This window comes from Acinonyx jubatus, chromosome A1 (genome assembly GCF_027475565.1).
Source record: "Acinonyx jubatus isolate Ajub_Pintada_27869175 chromosome A1, VMU_Ajub_asm_v1.0, whole genome shotgun sequence".
Lineage (NCBI taxonomy): Eukaryota > Metazoa > Chordata > Mammalia > Carnivora > Felidae > Acinonyx > Acinonyx jubatus.
The window spans coordinates 208,339,594-208,355,993 of NC_069380.1; the positions used below are offsets into that span (position 1 = coordinate 208,339,594).

Here is a 16,400-nt window from a genome sequence, read left to right on the forward strand (position 1 = left end):
ATCATTGTGTTAGTATTAAATTTCTTGAATGTCTTTTATAGTTTTGTGGTTATATAAGAGAATGTCTGTGTTTTTCAATACTGCCTGCTAAAACATTTGGGGATGTAGTCTTGTGCTATCTGCAACTTTCTATCAAATAGTTCTGAAAAGGGGTGCCTGGGTGGCTCAAATGGTTAAGTGTCTGACTTCGGCTCAGGTCATGATCTCACAGTCTGTGAGTTCGAGTCCCGCATCGGACTCTGTGCTGACAGCTCAGAGCCTGGAGCCTGCTTCAGATGCTGTGTCTTTCTCTCTCCATTTCTCCCCCACTCACATTCTGTCTCTCTCTCAAAAATAAATAAAGCTTAAAAAAATTTTAAAAAAAAGTTCTGAAAAGAGAAAAAAATATATATACACACACACAGTGTGAGAGATAAGGCAGAGTGAAATTAGACAACATAGATATGGATACAGAGAGGGGGAGAGAAATGTATTTATGTTGACAGACACACATATACACAGAACGAATGATAAAGAAAATGTGGCAAATGTCAAATAATTGTATGTAAAGATTTCTTCCTCCCCAAAATCTAGGAAGTATAACCCTTTTAGCTATTCACTCAAACTTTCCCTGGACTCCATTTTTCTCATATGCCAACTTGAATATAAATTTTATTTATTTATTTATTTAAATTCAAATTAGTTAACATATTGTGTAGTATTGGTTTCAGGAGTGGAATTTAGTGATTCATCATTTACTCAAATATATATTCTTGCAAATATAAATTCTTGCAAAATAACTCTCCCTTGAAATCCTGAACAGATTAATTCCATTCTCGAGGTTCTAAGCTCCTTCCATCCTGAACAGTTCATTTTCTCCTGGCTTATCTCTCTTAAAAAAAACTGCATTTTTTTCATGTCTCATTCTGGATGAGTTGACTCATTTTACTCACTAAGGTGCTATTAACCAAGGCAAGTGGTAAGAATGGATTATGGGTTCCTGGAATAGACTGCAGGGAGTAGTCTGCAGGACTTTAGGGATTTCCAAGATTCTCCCAGAAATGGAAACATTTAATAAAAGATCCATGTTTTTCACTATCATTCTATCTGTGTTCTAGTTTCTCATTTTCTGTTGGCTTTTTACCAACAGGAATAAAGCTGGTTTCTGACAGGCAGGGATACTCACCACTATACTAATGAGGAAGACACTAAAGTTGGTTTCTGAATTTGATATCTTGAGGCTTTGTTTTGGAAACTGTCTTCTGCCTCAAAGCACTTTTCTAAAATCTCTAATTTGAAGCTTTTGTGGAAAGGAAGGGTATTCACAGATATCATCTTGGGTACCTTTGCAGAATCTTACATGTGGATCCTGAAGAAAATTGATGCAAATTATACCTACAGGTGATGAAAAGAGAAAGTATGTCCCTTATGAGACCTAATAGTGAGTTTTCAAAATATAGTCACCTTGTTTCTTGAACCAGTCAGCAAAAAGGGGAAAACACACATATCCTATTACTTCTAAATTTTATTTTTGCCCTTTGCTAATGGCCATGGTGAATTTTACATCTTACCTTTGGTCAGTTGGTCTCTTACTTTCTCAAGTCATTTGATATTAGTTTCTTTGAGGTGTTATAAAATGAATGAGACAGAGGCCTGGAGGTAACACCGAGGACAAGCTTGTAGCAGGTGAACTTGTTTTTCAAAATGTGGGGAGTGCTGAAAACAGGTACTCACGGGGTCGCAATCACAAATCCACACAGCAGTCAGAAGGCAACATGAACAACTTGAAATGAGTCTGTATATAAAAACTCCCCTTCCCTTTAACCATTAGAATCTTTCCATGGGTTCCCCTAGAAACACGGGGCTCTCTCAGTTTAACTTTTATTTTCTCACTTTGAATAGCAACCTGGACAAAGAAAAAATATTTGTCTAGTCTCAGAAGAACAATGAAAGTGAAATAATAAATAACAGCTGGCATGCGCCTGGCTTCAGTGTCAGGGAGATAACAGGGAGCAGAGGAGGGAGCAGACACCATGTAAGAGGGAAGCCACTGCTCAGAGTAAGGGGGCTGTCAACAGGTGGGAATGAGAGCCCTGTGGAGACATTGTTTCTTTTTTTTTTTTCCAAGAAAAGCTGCACAGATACATTTTAGGGTAAAATCTCCCAACTTTTAAATTCTATATGATGCAGTAATCCCCCTTACTGGGTATTCACCCAAAGGAAACAAAAACACTAAAGATATATGCATTCCTATGTTTATTGCAGCATTATTTACAATAGCCAAGCTACGGAAGCAGCCCAAGTGTCCATCAATAAATGAACGGCTAAAGAAGATGTGGCACATATATTCAATGGAATATTATTCATCCACAAAAAAAAAAAGAATTAAATCTTGCCATTTGTGACAACATGGATGGACCTAGAAGGGGTTATGCTAAACAAAATAAGTCAGACAGAGAAAAGACAAAAACTATACGATTTCACTTATACGTGGAATCCTCAAAAACAAAACCAACAAGCAGACTCTTAAATACAGAGAACAAAGTGGTGGTTGCCAGAGGCAGGAGAGAAATGCAGAGGCATAAACTTCCAGTTACAAAATAAGTCAGTCATGGAGATGAAAAGTTCAATGCAGAGGATATAGGCAATAATATTGTAATAACACTGTATGATAACCAGTGGTGATGACACTTAGTAACGTATACAATTATTGAATTATTATGTTGTACATGGGAAATTATATGATATATATTATAATATATAACATTATATATAATATATATAACATATATAACAATATAACATTGTGCACTAATTACACTTCATTTGAAAATCAAAATAATAAAAAAAAATTTTATTTTTTTTTTTTATTTTTTTTTCTAACGTTTATTTTTGAGACAGAGAGAGACAGAGCATGAACGGGAGAGGGTCAGAGAGAGGAAGACACAGAATCTGAAACAGGCTCCAGGCTCTGAGCGGTCAGCACAGAGCCCGATGTGGGGCTGGAACTCACGGACCGCGAGATCATGACCTGAGCTGAAGTTGGCCGTTTAACCGACTGAGCCACCCAGGGGCCCCTAAAAAAATTTTTTAAAGCTCTCAATTTTTGAAAAAAAAGTACGTGAACTGCATTCAATTTCATTCCTTATGTTGCCATTTATAGCCTCTGCTTCATACATAAACAAAGTGACATTCTATCAGACATCGAAAACTGCATCATGTGATTGGTTCAGATTGCAATAGCAGCATTAGAGATTTAACATAACCAAAAGTATAATTTCCTGGAAGATTTGTGTAGTTGATGAAAATGGCAGTAGCCCCCTTTTTAAAAGGGCGTTTGGGAGCGCTTGTGTGGCTCAGTTGGTTAAGCATCCGACTTCGGCTCAGGTCATGATCTTACAGTTCATTGGTTCGAGCCCCATGTCAGGCTCCAGGCTGACAGCTCAGGGCCTGGAGCCTGCTTCGGATTCTATGTCTCCCTCTCTCTCTGCCCTTCCTCCACTCATGTTCTCTCTCTCTCTCTCTCTCTCTCTCTCTCTCTCTCTCTTTCAAAAATAAATAAACATTTTAAAAATATTTTTTAAATAAACATTCTAAAAATATGTTTTTCAAAAGGTATTTATAAGAAGAGTAAACATCAGGACAATTTTTGACAACAATCTCACTTCCAGGAAGAGTGTAAAATCCCATGACATTCAAGATCCTGTGGCCTTTTTAATTCAGGAAGACAGTAAGACAACTGACTCAAGTAAAGGAATAATTCCCACTTGACCTGAGATCATTGACCAACTTCCTGTTTAGAGCTGGATGATAGAGGGAGAGGAGCACGACTACAGAAAACAAATCACTTTCTCCCAAGTACAGTTGGGGATGGGTGCCATGAATCTCCACGGACAATGGTAGGGTCTGCCTCCTCCTTTAAACACTGAGTGGTGGTGTTTCAGCCAAGTAGAGCGTGCTGTTTGCCATGGCAGCCACCTCCTGCCCACGCAAAAAGCCCTGGCACACAGGATTTTTGCGAATTGCCTGCCCTACCCCAGAATTATTAGACAACAGGAGACTAGGGGAAGAGGGCAGAGAGAAGGAACCTGCTACCTGCCCAGCTCCTCTCTTTCTCTCATTGTAAATCCTGAGTTAGAAAGCAGCCTCTGCTCTCCCTGTTCCCCCCGTGCGGAGCAATAGTTGGCTCATGAGTCCAGCCAACAAAGGAGCCCCCCAGGTATGGGAGAAGGGCCGGAAGGGCTGGGGGAAGCCGTCGGCCATGGTTCTCTGGCAGAAGCTGGTGCCACCAGCACCCACACTGCCCCGTGTCCCAGCTGTGGTTCAGCCCCTCTCAGCCTTCCTGGAGGCTTTTCCCACTCCAAGAGAGAGCAGCCTGTTTGGTGTTCCATATGCTGGACAGAGAGAGAGAGAGAGTACATTCCCTTTGGAATTAGACAGAGAGAGAACAAAAGATCAAATGATAATTTCCTACATTTTGCATCTTCCCCCCACTTTCTAGCTAACAGCCAGGGAGCTGATGATTTGTTCCTGTGAGTGACAAGATTTCAGTGCCTCTTCCCATCTTTGCTCACAACAACCTACCCCACCCCAACGACGTGCCTCCAGACAGGGGGAAGCTAACTGCTTGGAGGGCTGGCTGTAATAAAAACAAGCAGGGGCTGGGAGCTCATGCGTGTTGCAGAGGGGATCTGTGTTCCCAGCCTGCAAAAGCCAGTTGCAAAGGTGCCAGATAACAAATAGGCCAGCGGTTCAGTAGAACAAAAATATTTTGTTCCTTCTTTCCTCTCCTCCTCCCCTTCCAGCCTTCCCCTGCCTTCCATTCTCCTCTCCTCTCCTCCCCTCCCTCCCGTTCCCTTCTGTTTTTTCTCTCTCTCTCCCTCTCCCCCTTTCTTTCTCTCTCTTTCTTCTCTCTCTCCTCTCCCTACTCATGAACATTGAAATTAATGTGTTTAAGGGATTTCGAAGAAAACAGCATTTCAGGGGTCACCTGGGTGGCTCAATCGGTTAAGCATGTCAGGTCATGATCTCCCAGTTCATGGGTTTGACTCCCACATTGGGCTTTCTGCTGCCAAAGGATCCTCTGTCTCCCTCTCTCTCTGCCCTTCCCCCACTTTGTCTCTCTCAAAAATAAACAAACATTTTTTTAAAAAAGAAAAAAAATAGGGGCGCCTGGGTGGCGCAGTCGGTTAAGCGTCCGACTTCAGCCAGGTCACGATCTCGCGGTCCGTGAGTTCGAGCCCCGCGTCAGGCTCTGGGCTGATGGCTCGGAGCCTGTTTCCGATGCTGTGTCTCCCTCTCTCTCTGCCCCTCCCCCGTTCATGCTCTGTCTCTCTCTGTCCCAAAAATAAATAAAAAACGTTGAAAAAAAAAGGAAAAAAATAAATCAGTTTTTGGGGAGTGTATTTCCACTTCCCAAAGGGCTCATCCTGACCCTTCGGGTCCCAGCAAACTAGTGGTGTTTTGTTTTGTTTTGTTTTGTTGACAGGCCCTACCCATAGCCACACCCTACCTTGAGATGCAATTGAACGGAGGTCCACTGTGCCTGTGGTTGCAGCCGGGAATGTATTTCACAAAATTCCCAGTACCTCTTTGGGACTTGAGGTTAAAGACCAGCAGCAGCCAGGCGAGCACAGCTACGTTCTGTCATTAGCAGCAGCCCTTACTGTGGTCTAGCAAAGAACTTGATGTTATGAGGGAGCTCTGCAAACACCTTCTAGAGGACAATCATTGGAATCACTGTTCTCTTAGAAGCACAGTTCTGAAGGTCTGAAGCCAGGAAAATGTCCTACACTTGTGTCTTTCCACATAAGAAGTATAGAAGAAGAGCGTAAATGACAAGCAAGAAGAGGGGCAGGCTCACAGAAAGTTCTTGCTTCCAAGCTGGAATAAGAAAGGAATGAAATGATAATAAAGATAATGCTTTAGAAAATCTCTTTGGGCAGAACTCCCTCGTGTCAGCATGTCTTTATGACTGTGTTGAAGGTAGCTAGTAGGGCAGGCAAGCTGCGGCTGCTTCATGCCGAGACGCGGACGGTAATGCAAGCCCATCCTGATAAACTGGGAGCAGGTGATCTGGCGTACAGGTGCTATTACTGAGGCCATTTGGCCGCCTGACCTGTCTCTCGGTCATCCACAGAATTCCGGATCCTTACAGTTTACAACTTGGCTTTTCAGATGTTTATAAAGCATCAGGTTTTTGTTGGCTCAGAGGGAGACCTGGCTGGAGGCTTCTGTTGCATGAACTAAATGTCAATGTCTAATAGTTGCTAGACTCACAGAGGTGCTATGATGTCATGGGCCTGCTTGGGCTGGGACCAGTTTTGTGACCTTGGAGATGCCCTCACTTCTCTGGCCCTAGATCCTTTAGTTTCTAAAATTAGGGGAGAAAATGTTTTTTCTTGTTATAACAGCTTTCTTGAGATATAACTCACACACCATAAAATTTACCCTTTTAAAAAGCATACAGTTCAGAGCTTTTTAGTATAACCACAGAGCTGTGCAATCATCACCACTATCTAATTTTAGAACATTTTCTTCAACCCAAAAAGAAACTATGCCACTTTAGCAATCAATCACATTTCTCCCTCCCCCTGGTCCCTGGTGACCCCTAATTTACTTTCTGAATCTATGGATTTGTCTATTCTGGACATTTCATATAAATAGAATCATACGTCCTTTTTTGTTTGTCCCCTTTCACTTAGTATGTTTTCAAAGTTCATCCATGTTACAGCAGGTACAAATACTTCATCCCTTTTTATGGTCAAGTAATATTCCACTGTATGGTGTATCCCATTCTGTTTATCCATTCATCTGTAGATGGACATTTGGATTATTATAAATGGCTATTATAAATGGTGCCTCTATAAACATTCATGTAAAAGTTTTTGTGTGGACATATGTTTCAATTTCCCTTGGGTATATACTCTGGAGTGGAATTGCTGGGTCATATGGCAACTCTACATTTAGCATTTTGAGAAACTGCCAGTATATTTTTGGCTGCACCATTTTACATTACCACTGGCAGTGTTGAAGTTTCCAATTTCCTTACATCCTCATCAACACCTGTTATTGTCTAGTTTTTTATTTTAGCCTTCCTAGTGGGTTTGAAGTGTTTTCTTTTTGAAGTATCATTACGTACAATATCCCATTAGTGATTTGATATTTTTGTATATTATGAAATGATCATCATGATCAGTGTAGTTACCATCGGTAACCATGCAAAGTTATTACAATATCACTGACTATATTCCCTACACAGTACATTACATCCCCACGACTTATTTATTTCATAACTGGGAGTTTGTACTTCTTAATTGCCTTCCCTATTTTGCCCTGTCCCCTCAACCACTCTCCTGTCTGATAACCAACAGTTTCTTTTCTAGATCTATGAGTCTGTTTCTATTTTGTTGTTTTTTTAGATTACACATATAAGTGAAATCATATGGTATTTGTCTTTCTCTGACTTATTTCACTTAACATAATACTCTCTAGGTATGGAAAGATTTCATTCTTTTTTAAGGCTCAGTAATATTCCACGATATATATATAGCACCTCTTCTTTATCGAATCATCTAGCAGTGATCACTTGGGATGCTTCCATATCTTGGATATTGTAAATAATGCTGCAATAAACATGGAAATGCATATATTTCTTTGAATTTGTAATTTTGTTTTCTTTGGATAAATATCCGGAAGTGGATTTGATGGATAGAATGATAGTTCCATTGTTAATTTTTTGAGGAAACCCCATACTATTTTTCATAGTAGCTGCAAGGGTTTATATTCCTTCCAACAGTGCATGAGAGGTCCCTTTTCTTCACATCCTTTCCAACATTTATTTTTTTTTTTTTGTCTTTGTGATAATAGCCAATCTGACAGGTAGGAGGTAGTATCTCATTGTGGTTTTGATTTGCATTTCCCTGATGATCAGTAATATTGAGCATCTTTTCACTTGCCTGTGGCTATCTGCATGTCTTCCTTGGGAAAATATCTATTCAAGCTCTCTGCCCATTTCATAATCAGGTTATTTGTTTCTCATATATTAAGTTGTGTAAGTTCTTTATATATTTTGGATCTTAACCTCTTATTGGATATATGATTTGCAAACATCTTCTCCTGTTCAGTAGGTTGCCTTTTCATTTTGTTGGTTGTTTTCTTCACTGTGCAAAAGCTTTTTAGTTTGATGTAAGTTCATTTGTTTATTTCAGCTTTTGTCATCCTTAACTGAGGAGACTGGGCCAAAAATATGTGTGTGTGTGTGTGTGTGTGTGTGTGTGTGTGTGTGTGTGTGTATATATATATATATATATATATATATTGCTTTGGCTAATGTCATAGATAACTACCTATTTCATCTTCTAGAAATTTTATGGCTTTAGGTCTTACATTCAAATATTTAATCCATTTTGAATTTATTTTTGTATATAGAGTAAGAAAGTGGTCTAGTTTCATTCTTCTGCATATAGCTATCCAGTTTGCCCAACACCATTTGTTGAAGAGGCTGTCTTTTCCCCATCATATATTCTTGCCATCTTTGTCATAGATTAACTGACTATATATGAGTGGGTTTATTTCTAGAATCTCTATTCTATTCCATTGATCTATATCTGTTTTCATACCAGTACCATACTGTTTTTACTGTTGCTTTGCAGTATGGTTTAAAATCAGGGAGCATGAAACCTTCAGCTTTGTTCTTCTTTCTCAAGATTGCTTTGGCTATTTGGAGTCTTTTGTGGTTTCATACAAATTTTGGAACTCCTTGTTCTAGTCCTGTGAAAAAAACCTTTGGTATTTTGATGGTGATTGCACTGAATCTGTAGATGGCTTTGAGTAATATGGACATTTTAACAATATTCGTTCTTCCAATATATTAGCATGGCATACCTTTTCATTTATTTCCACTTATTTCCATTTGTTAATTGAAGAATTTGTCTTCAGTTTCTTTAATCAATGTCATAGCTTTCAAAGTACAGGCCTTTCACCTCCTTACTTAAATTTATTCCTATTTTATTCTTTTTTTTCCTTCCAAGTTTTTATTTAAATTCTAGTTTCAGTATAGGATTTAGTGATTCATCACTCACATACAACACCCAGTGCTCATCACAAGAGCCCTCCTTAATAGCCATCACCCATTTAACCCATCCCACACCCACCTTCCCTCCAGGAAACCTCAATTCATTCTCTACAGTTAAGAGTCTGTTTTACAGTTTGCCTCTCTCTATTTTTCCCCTATGTTCATTTGTTTTGTTTCTTGAATTGAATTCCACACATATAGTATATTCCATATTATATATGGATATATATCCATGGAGATATATATATATATATATAGAGAGAGAGAGAGAGAGATATAGATATAGATATAGATATAGATATAGATATAGATATAGATATAGACACAGATACAGATATAGATATCACATCTTCTTTATCCATTCTTTAGTCAGTAGACACTTGGGCTGTTCCCATAATTTGGCTATTGTAGATAACGTTGCTATAAACATCAGGGCATGTGTCCCTTTGAATCAGCACTTTTGTATTATTTGAGTAAATATCTATCTAGTAGGGCAATTTCTGGGTCATGGGGTAGTTCTATTTTTAACTTTCTGAGGAACTTCCATTCTGTTTTCCAGAGTGGCTGCACAAGTTTGCATTCCCACCAAGAGTGTAAGAGGGTTTCCTTTTCTCTGCATCTTCACCAACATCGGTTGTTTCTTGTGTTATTACTTCTAGCCACTCTGACAAATATGAGGTGATATCTTATTGTAGTTTTGATTTGTATTTCCCTGATGATGAGTGATGTTGAGCATCTTTTCATGTGTCTGTTAGCCATCTATATTTGTTCTTTGGAAAAATGTCTATTCATGTCTTCTGCCCATTTTTCAACTTGATACAATTATTTTCTTCATTTCTCTTTCTGATAGCTCATTATTAGTGTGTAGCAACACAACCAATTTCTGTACGTTAAGTTTGTATCCTGTGACTTCACTGAGTTTGTGTATCAGCTCTAGCGGTTTTTTGGTGGAGTCTTCAGGGTTTTCTACAAAGTATCATCCCATCTGCAAACAGTGAAAGTTATACTTCTGCCTTTCCAACTTTGATACCTTCTATTTCTTGCCTAAATCTTGTGACCAAAATGCCCAAACAATGTTGAATAAAAGTGGCAACAGTGGGCACCCTTGTCTTGCTCCTGATCTTAGAGGAAAAGCTTTCAGCTTTTCACCATTGAGGATGATATTAGCTGTGAGTTTGTCTATGTGGCCTTTATTTTGAGGTACATTCTTTTTTTTTTAAGTTTATTTATTTATTTGTTTATTTATTTATTTATTTATTTATTTGTCTGGGGGCGGGGGGACGAGTGGGGAGGGGAAGAGAGACTGGGAGAGAGAGAATCCCAAGCAGCCTCCGCACTGTCAGCTCAAAGCCCGACGTGGGGCTCAAACTCACCAACCACAAGATCATGACCTGAGCCGAAATCAAGAGTCAGACGTTTAACTGGCTGAGCCACCCAGGCGTCCCTACATCCTTCTATACCCACTTTGTTGAGAGTTTTTTATCATAAATGGGTGATAAATTTTGTCCAATGCTTTTTCTGCATCTATTAGGATAATCATGTGCTTTTTTATTCTTTATTTTGTTGATGTGGTATGTCATGTTGATTAAGTTACAGATGTTGAATCACTCTTGAATTGCTTCAATAAATCCCACGTGCTTGTAGTGTGTGATCCTTTTAACGTATTGTTGAATTACTAATATTTTGTTGAGGATTTTTGCATCCATATTCATTAGGGATAGTGGCCTGTAATTTTCTTTTTTGTTGTTGTGTCTTTGTCTGGTTTTGATATCAGGATAAAACTTGTCTCATGAAATGAGTTTAGAAGTGCTCCTTCCTCTTCAATATTTTGAAATAATTCGAGAAGCACAGGTACTAACCCCTTTAAATGTTTGGTGAATTCATCTATAATACTATCTGGTCCTGGGCTTTTGGTTTTCGAGAAGTTTTTAAATTGATATTTCAATTTCATTGCTTGTAATCAGTGTTTTCAGATTTCCTGTTTCTTTGTAATTCGGTCTTGGAAAGTTGTGTGTCTCTAGGAATTTATCCATTTCTTCTAAGCCTCGCGATTTGTTGGTATATAATTGTTCATAGTAATGTCTTGTGATTTTTTTTTTCTGAAGTATCTGTTGTAACTTCTCTTTCATTTTTTATTTTATTTATTTGGGACCTTTTGCTTTCTTTTCTTGATAAGGCTGGCTAAAGGTTCATCATTGTCTTTTTAACTTTTCAAAGGACTGTTTTTAGTTTCATTGATTTTTTAAAATTTTTTAGCCTCTATTTCATTTATTTCTGCTATGATCTTTATTATTTTCTTCCTTCTACTAACTTTGGGCCTTGTTTCTTTGTTTTTGTTTTTGTTTAATTCTTTTAGGTGTAAAGTTATATTATTTGAGATTTTTCATGTTTCTTGACGTGGGCCTATATCACTATGACCTTTGCTCTTAAAAGTGTTTTTGCTGTATCCCATAGGTTTTGGAAAATTGTGTTTCCATTTTCATTTGTTTCAAGGTATTTTTTGTTTTGTTCTTTGATTTCTTCATTGACCCATTGTTTGTTTAGAGGCATGTTGTTTAGGCTCCACATGTTTGGGTTTTTTCTAGTTTTCATCTTGTAATTGATTTCTAGTTTCATACCACTGTGGCCAGAGAAAATGCTTGATATGATTTCAGTCCTCGTGTGTTTATTGAGACTTGTTCTGTGGTCTAACGTGTGATCTGTCCTGGAGAATAGTTCATGTGCACATGAAAAGAACATGTGTTTTGCAGTTTTTGGATGAAGTCTTCTGCATACATTAAGTTCATATAGTTTAATGCATCATTTAAAGCCAATGTTTCCTTATTAATTTTCCATCTGAATAATCTATCCATTGATGTAAGTATAGTATTTAAGTTCCCCAATATTATTGTATTACAGGGAATTTCTCCCTTTATGTCTGTTAATATCTGCTTTATATATTTCAGTGCTCTTAGTTTGGGAGTACAAATATGTACAAATGCTATATTTCCTAATTTGAATGTATAAATTTATACGAATGTTATATCCTCCTCTTGGATTGACTCCTTTATCATTATGTAATATATCTTCTTTGTCTTGTTACAGTCTTTGTTTTAAAGTCTGATATTATTTAATATGAATATTGCTACTTCAGGTTAATTTTTGTTTCCATTTGTATGGGATATTCTTTTCCCCCTTCACTTTCAGTCTATGTGTGTCCCTAGATCTGAAGTGAGTCTGTTATAGGCAGCATAGAGATGGGCCTGAGTTTTTTTAATCCATTCAGCCATCCTATGCCTTTTGATTGCAGCATTTAGTTCATTTAGATTTAAAAGAATTATCTATAGGTATACATTTATTGTCCTTGTGTTCATTGTTTTTTGGTTGTTTTTGTGGTTCTTTGTTCCTTCCTTCTTCTCTTGGTTCCTTCCCTTGTGGTTTGATGGTTTTCTTTAGTGTTATGTATAAGTTCCTTTGTCTTTATTTTTTGTGTCTTCATTATAGATTTTTGGTTTGTGGTTATTATGACGTTCATATATATTGACCTATACGTATGGAAGTCTATTTTAAGCTGACAGTCATTTAAATTCAAATGCATTCTAAAAGTAGGAAGCCCTTCATGAATTTGCATGTGATCCTTGTGCAACAGTCATGCTAATCTTCTCTGTATCATTCCAATGCCAAAGTGAGAAATTGATCAGTGATTGTCAAAATGACAACCCAGAGTGAAAAGTACATTTTATTATAGGACCCAATATAAATTTAATTTATATATTTAAATTTAAAAACTATAATATGTACATTAAATAACTGAAGTGCAACATTTTATGAAACAGTATTTACCCTTACTACCTGCAATATACTTCTTCTTTTCTCTGTCTTTATTGCTGGTGGTGACTCATTAAATTAATTTCATGACATGCTAAGCGAGTTACAACCCATAGCTTAAAATCTCTGATCTAGATCATTAATTCATTCAACAAATATTTATGCAACACCAACATGTGCCAGGTTGCCAGGTATTGTTCTAAGTTCAGCAGAGAATTAAATAGACAAAAATTCTTGCCCTTATAGAGCTCACGACCTAGGAGTGGGATTGTATATATATGTAATATGTGACATGTATGATATATCTCCATAAACTATAAGGTACGCCAGATGCGGTAGCAGATGTTATTGATGCCCCACCCAGAACCTGGAATATCGTATCATATCATATCATTATTTTGGTGTGCTTGTTCTTATTCCAGGAGCCAAGATCTGCATGTTTCGCTTTCACTTTTTCCAAAGTCACAGAAGGCTTATTTGCGTACCTTGGGTAGAAGCAGAAATTAACACCCCATTCCCAAGAAGCCTACAGCCAATGACTAATGGAAGTCAGTATAAACGTACCCCAGCTTCTTCTCCACTTGTGTGGGGTAACTGGAGCATATCCCAAGAAACCACTTCTACTTGAATTCTTGGCACAAAGTCTACTTCTGGGGTAACTCAAACTGTGAAAGAAGATGATACGTGCTATTATAAGAAATAAATAAGAAAAGACGTTAGAGGGTGATAGAGGGTAATTTTAAATGGGGTAATCTGGGAAGGCCTCACTGATAAGAAATAAGTGATATTTGAAGAAAAGCCTAAAGGCAGTAAGGGAGAAAGATATGTGGATATGGAAAAGAGAGAATGTTTCAGACAAGGGGGACAACAAGTGTAAAGGCCCTAAAGCAAGAGTAAGTAGACCAGTGCAATAAGCTAAATGTCTGTATCACCCCAAATACATATGTTGAAGCCTTAACTTCCAATATGATGGTATCTGGAGGTGGGCCTTTGGGAGGTAAGTAGGTTAAAATGAGGTCATCAGAGTGTATTCAATGATGAGATTAGTGCCCTTATAATGAGATGAAGGGAGCCAGCACTCTTTCTGCCATGTAGGGATACAGCAAGAAGGCAGCCATCTATGAACAAGGAGGAGAGCTCTCACCAGAACCCGACCATGTTGATGCCCTGTCTCAGACGTCCAGAACCAGGAGAAATAAATCGCTGTTTAAGCCACCCAGTCTATGACATTCTTTTACAGCTGCCCTAACTGACTAAGACAACCAGAGGAATGACAGCAGGAAAAGACAGGAGATTCATGGGAGAGGTCACAGACAGAAGAGGCACCTCTAAGAAGACACTTTTAACTTCACCATTTTGTTTTTCAACCATATATTACCAATTGAGGGTTATAACATCAGGAAACCTGATTCAAAAGTATACCATGTTATTTAAAGTCAGGAAAATGTGGTAATAGCAGGAAAAGAAGCTGAAAGAGGTGTCAGAGGTTGTGTGCGAACATTTTAAAACTCCTACCAACACTCATGTATGGTTTGTTTTTTTTTAAAGTAGGCTTTCTAAAAAGAAAAACTAAAGTAAGCTTTTTATATTGACTTGCATGGCTTCCTATTATTAATTACATCTTATTGCCAGGATTCAGGGGTGCCCTGGGAGCTTTCACATTTTCTAATCCTTTTAATTGGCGGCTTATGAGCGATGCAATTGTCCTTTGGCATTAATGTTCTCATCTAAAAAAATGGGCCTATCAGCCTTGACTGCCACTGACACCATCATACTTGTTTGGTAAACACTCATCCATTCTCTTAAGGAGGAGGAAGGGTCAAAAGAACAGTGAGAGAATAAAGGAGGTTGAGAAATAATTTTTGGGTTGTTATGGGAAGAAAGAACTACTTTTTTATGCTCACATTTTAGAGAAGGAAATTCCTTCTGTGCTAATCCAAACAGAGGACTCATCTTTGCTTAAACTTTTGGTGATGGACTCCTCACTGCTTTGCAAAATGATCATTCCAATTCTCAGGCCCCATTGATTATATTAAAAGTTCTCCATTACTTTGAATTAAATTCCAAAGAACTTTCTAAGCAACTCAGAAGAAGTATCTCTTTCATGTGACAATCCTTTATATGACTGAATAAAACCAACCCACCTGCCTCGTTTTTCCTCCACCAAGCATCATCAGATCTATAGGACATTCCACATATGGTTACAAGCACTTGAACACAACTTAGATGATTGACTTGTCAAAAATTATGCTAATCATAAATGTTACTGCACACCTAATGCTCCTCTAAGTGTTTTTACTTCAATTACCTTCTTTAATACTCAAGCAGTCCTATGAGGTAGGTACAATTACTATTCCTATTTTATAGATGGGGACAATATGAAACAAAGAAGTTAAATAATTTGCCTAATTACACATAATCAATAAGAAGTGGACCCAGACACTCAAACTTGCTAGTTTGACTCCAGAGCTTATATTATTCACTATCATTCTGTTCTACCACCTGTCAAAAGTTCAGAAATAACAGAAGTAAAACCAATGAACCACTGTTAATTGTGCACATACCAAAAAGAAAATTTGCAAACCAGGAACACTCAAACCAGAACACGGGAGGAGGCTCAAGGGTATATTGTTATAAAGCAGCTTATATCATGAGAAAGCAGTGATTTTATTATTTGCAGTGATTGGTTATAATACTAGAATTTTCTTAAAGAATGAGGAATTGATCAATGGTTATCTCATATGAACCTTGAGAAACAGTTTAAATTTACTTATGATTTTTAGAGACACAAGCAAAGAGTGACCCAGGTCAAATAAAAGCTAAATTCAGTTTTGTTTGTATGACTTAACTGGTTTTGTCTGCTCAAGGAATTTTCAAGGCAAGTATCTATTTGTTTTTTATTTTAACATACCTATCCACTAACAAACCCAGGGTTAGTTAGGAAGAGTCCAGACTAAGACTCAGGCCTTCTGGTTCCCAGTCCAATGCTCTTTTCACCATGTTACATTACCCTGAGTGTGGATAGAATGCCCTGGGGAGAAAGTAGGGGGGTTGAGGGAGGGAGAACTGGATATAGAATTCCCAAGCCCCAATCCCCAGAAGGACTGGGGAAATCCTTGGAGTTTTCACTTCTCTTACCAAAAATAACTTCCCTATTTCTAAATTTAGTCAGAAAAATGCACGTTGGCAAAGACAAAAAGGTAGCCTTGCTCTAGAAAAGACTTCTAAGATTCTCCCTAATTCCCACACCTTGGGCCTCCGTGAAGATGAAGATCAGGGAAGTTTTCACTTCAAACCAGGAAGGAAACAGTGGCCTCCAGCCACAGATCCTTGTCACCTGAGGCTGCTGAGATGGTGAAAATTCACTGCTGAAAGCTTCCTTTGTGTTTTATTTTCCTTCTTCCCCAAAGAGCTGAGAAGTGGAATAAGGAGAAAGGGGTGGGCTCAGTTTATAAAGCTGACTCTGAAAGATTTCATCAAAAAAGTGAACACTTAGGAAGGACACGTGAAGCAAAATCTCAGAGAAAGAAACCAAGGA

General features: G+C 38.0%; 1 non-coding gene across 1 annotated transcript; it reads right to left on the reverse strand.

Annotated features, from left to right (window-relative positions):
- Positions 1-12,635: 12,635 nt before the first annotated feature.
- On the reverse strand, positions 12,636-12,743 carry LOC113594837 (U6 spliceosomal RNA). The gene has a single exon (XR_003415288.1). It is a non-coding gene; the product is annotated as a U6 spliceosomal RNA (small nuclear RNA).
- Positions 12,744-16,400: the final 3,657 nt, after the last annotated feature.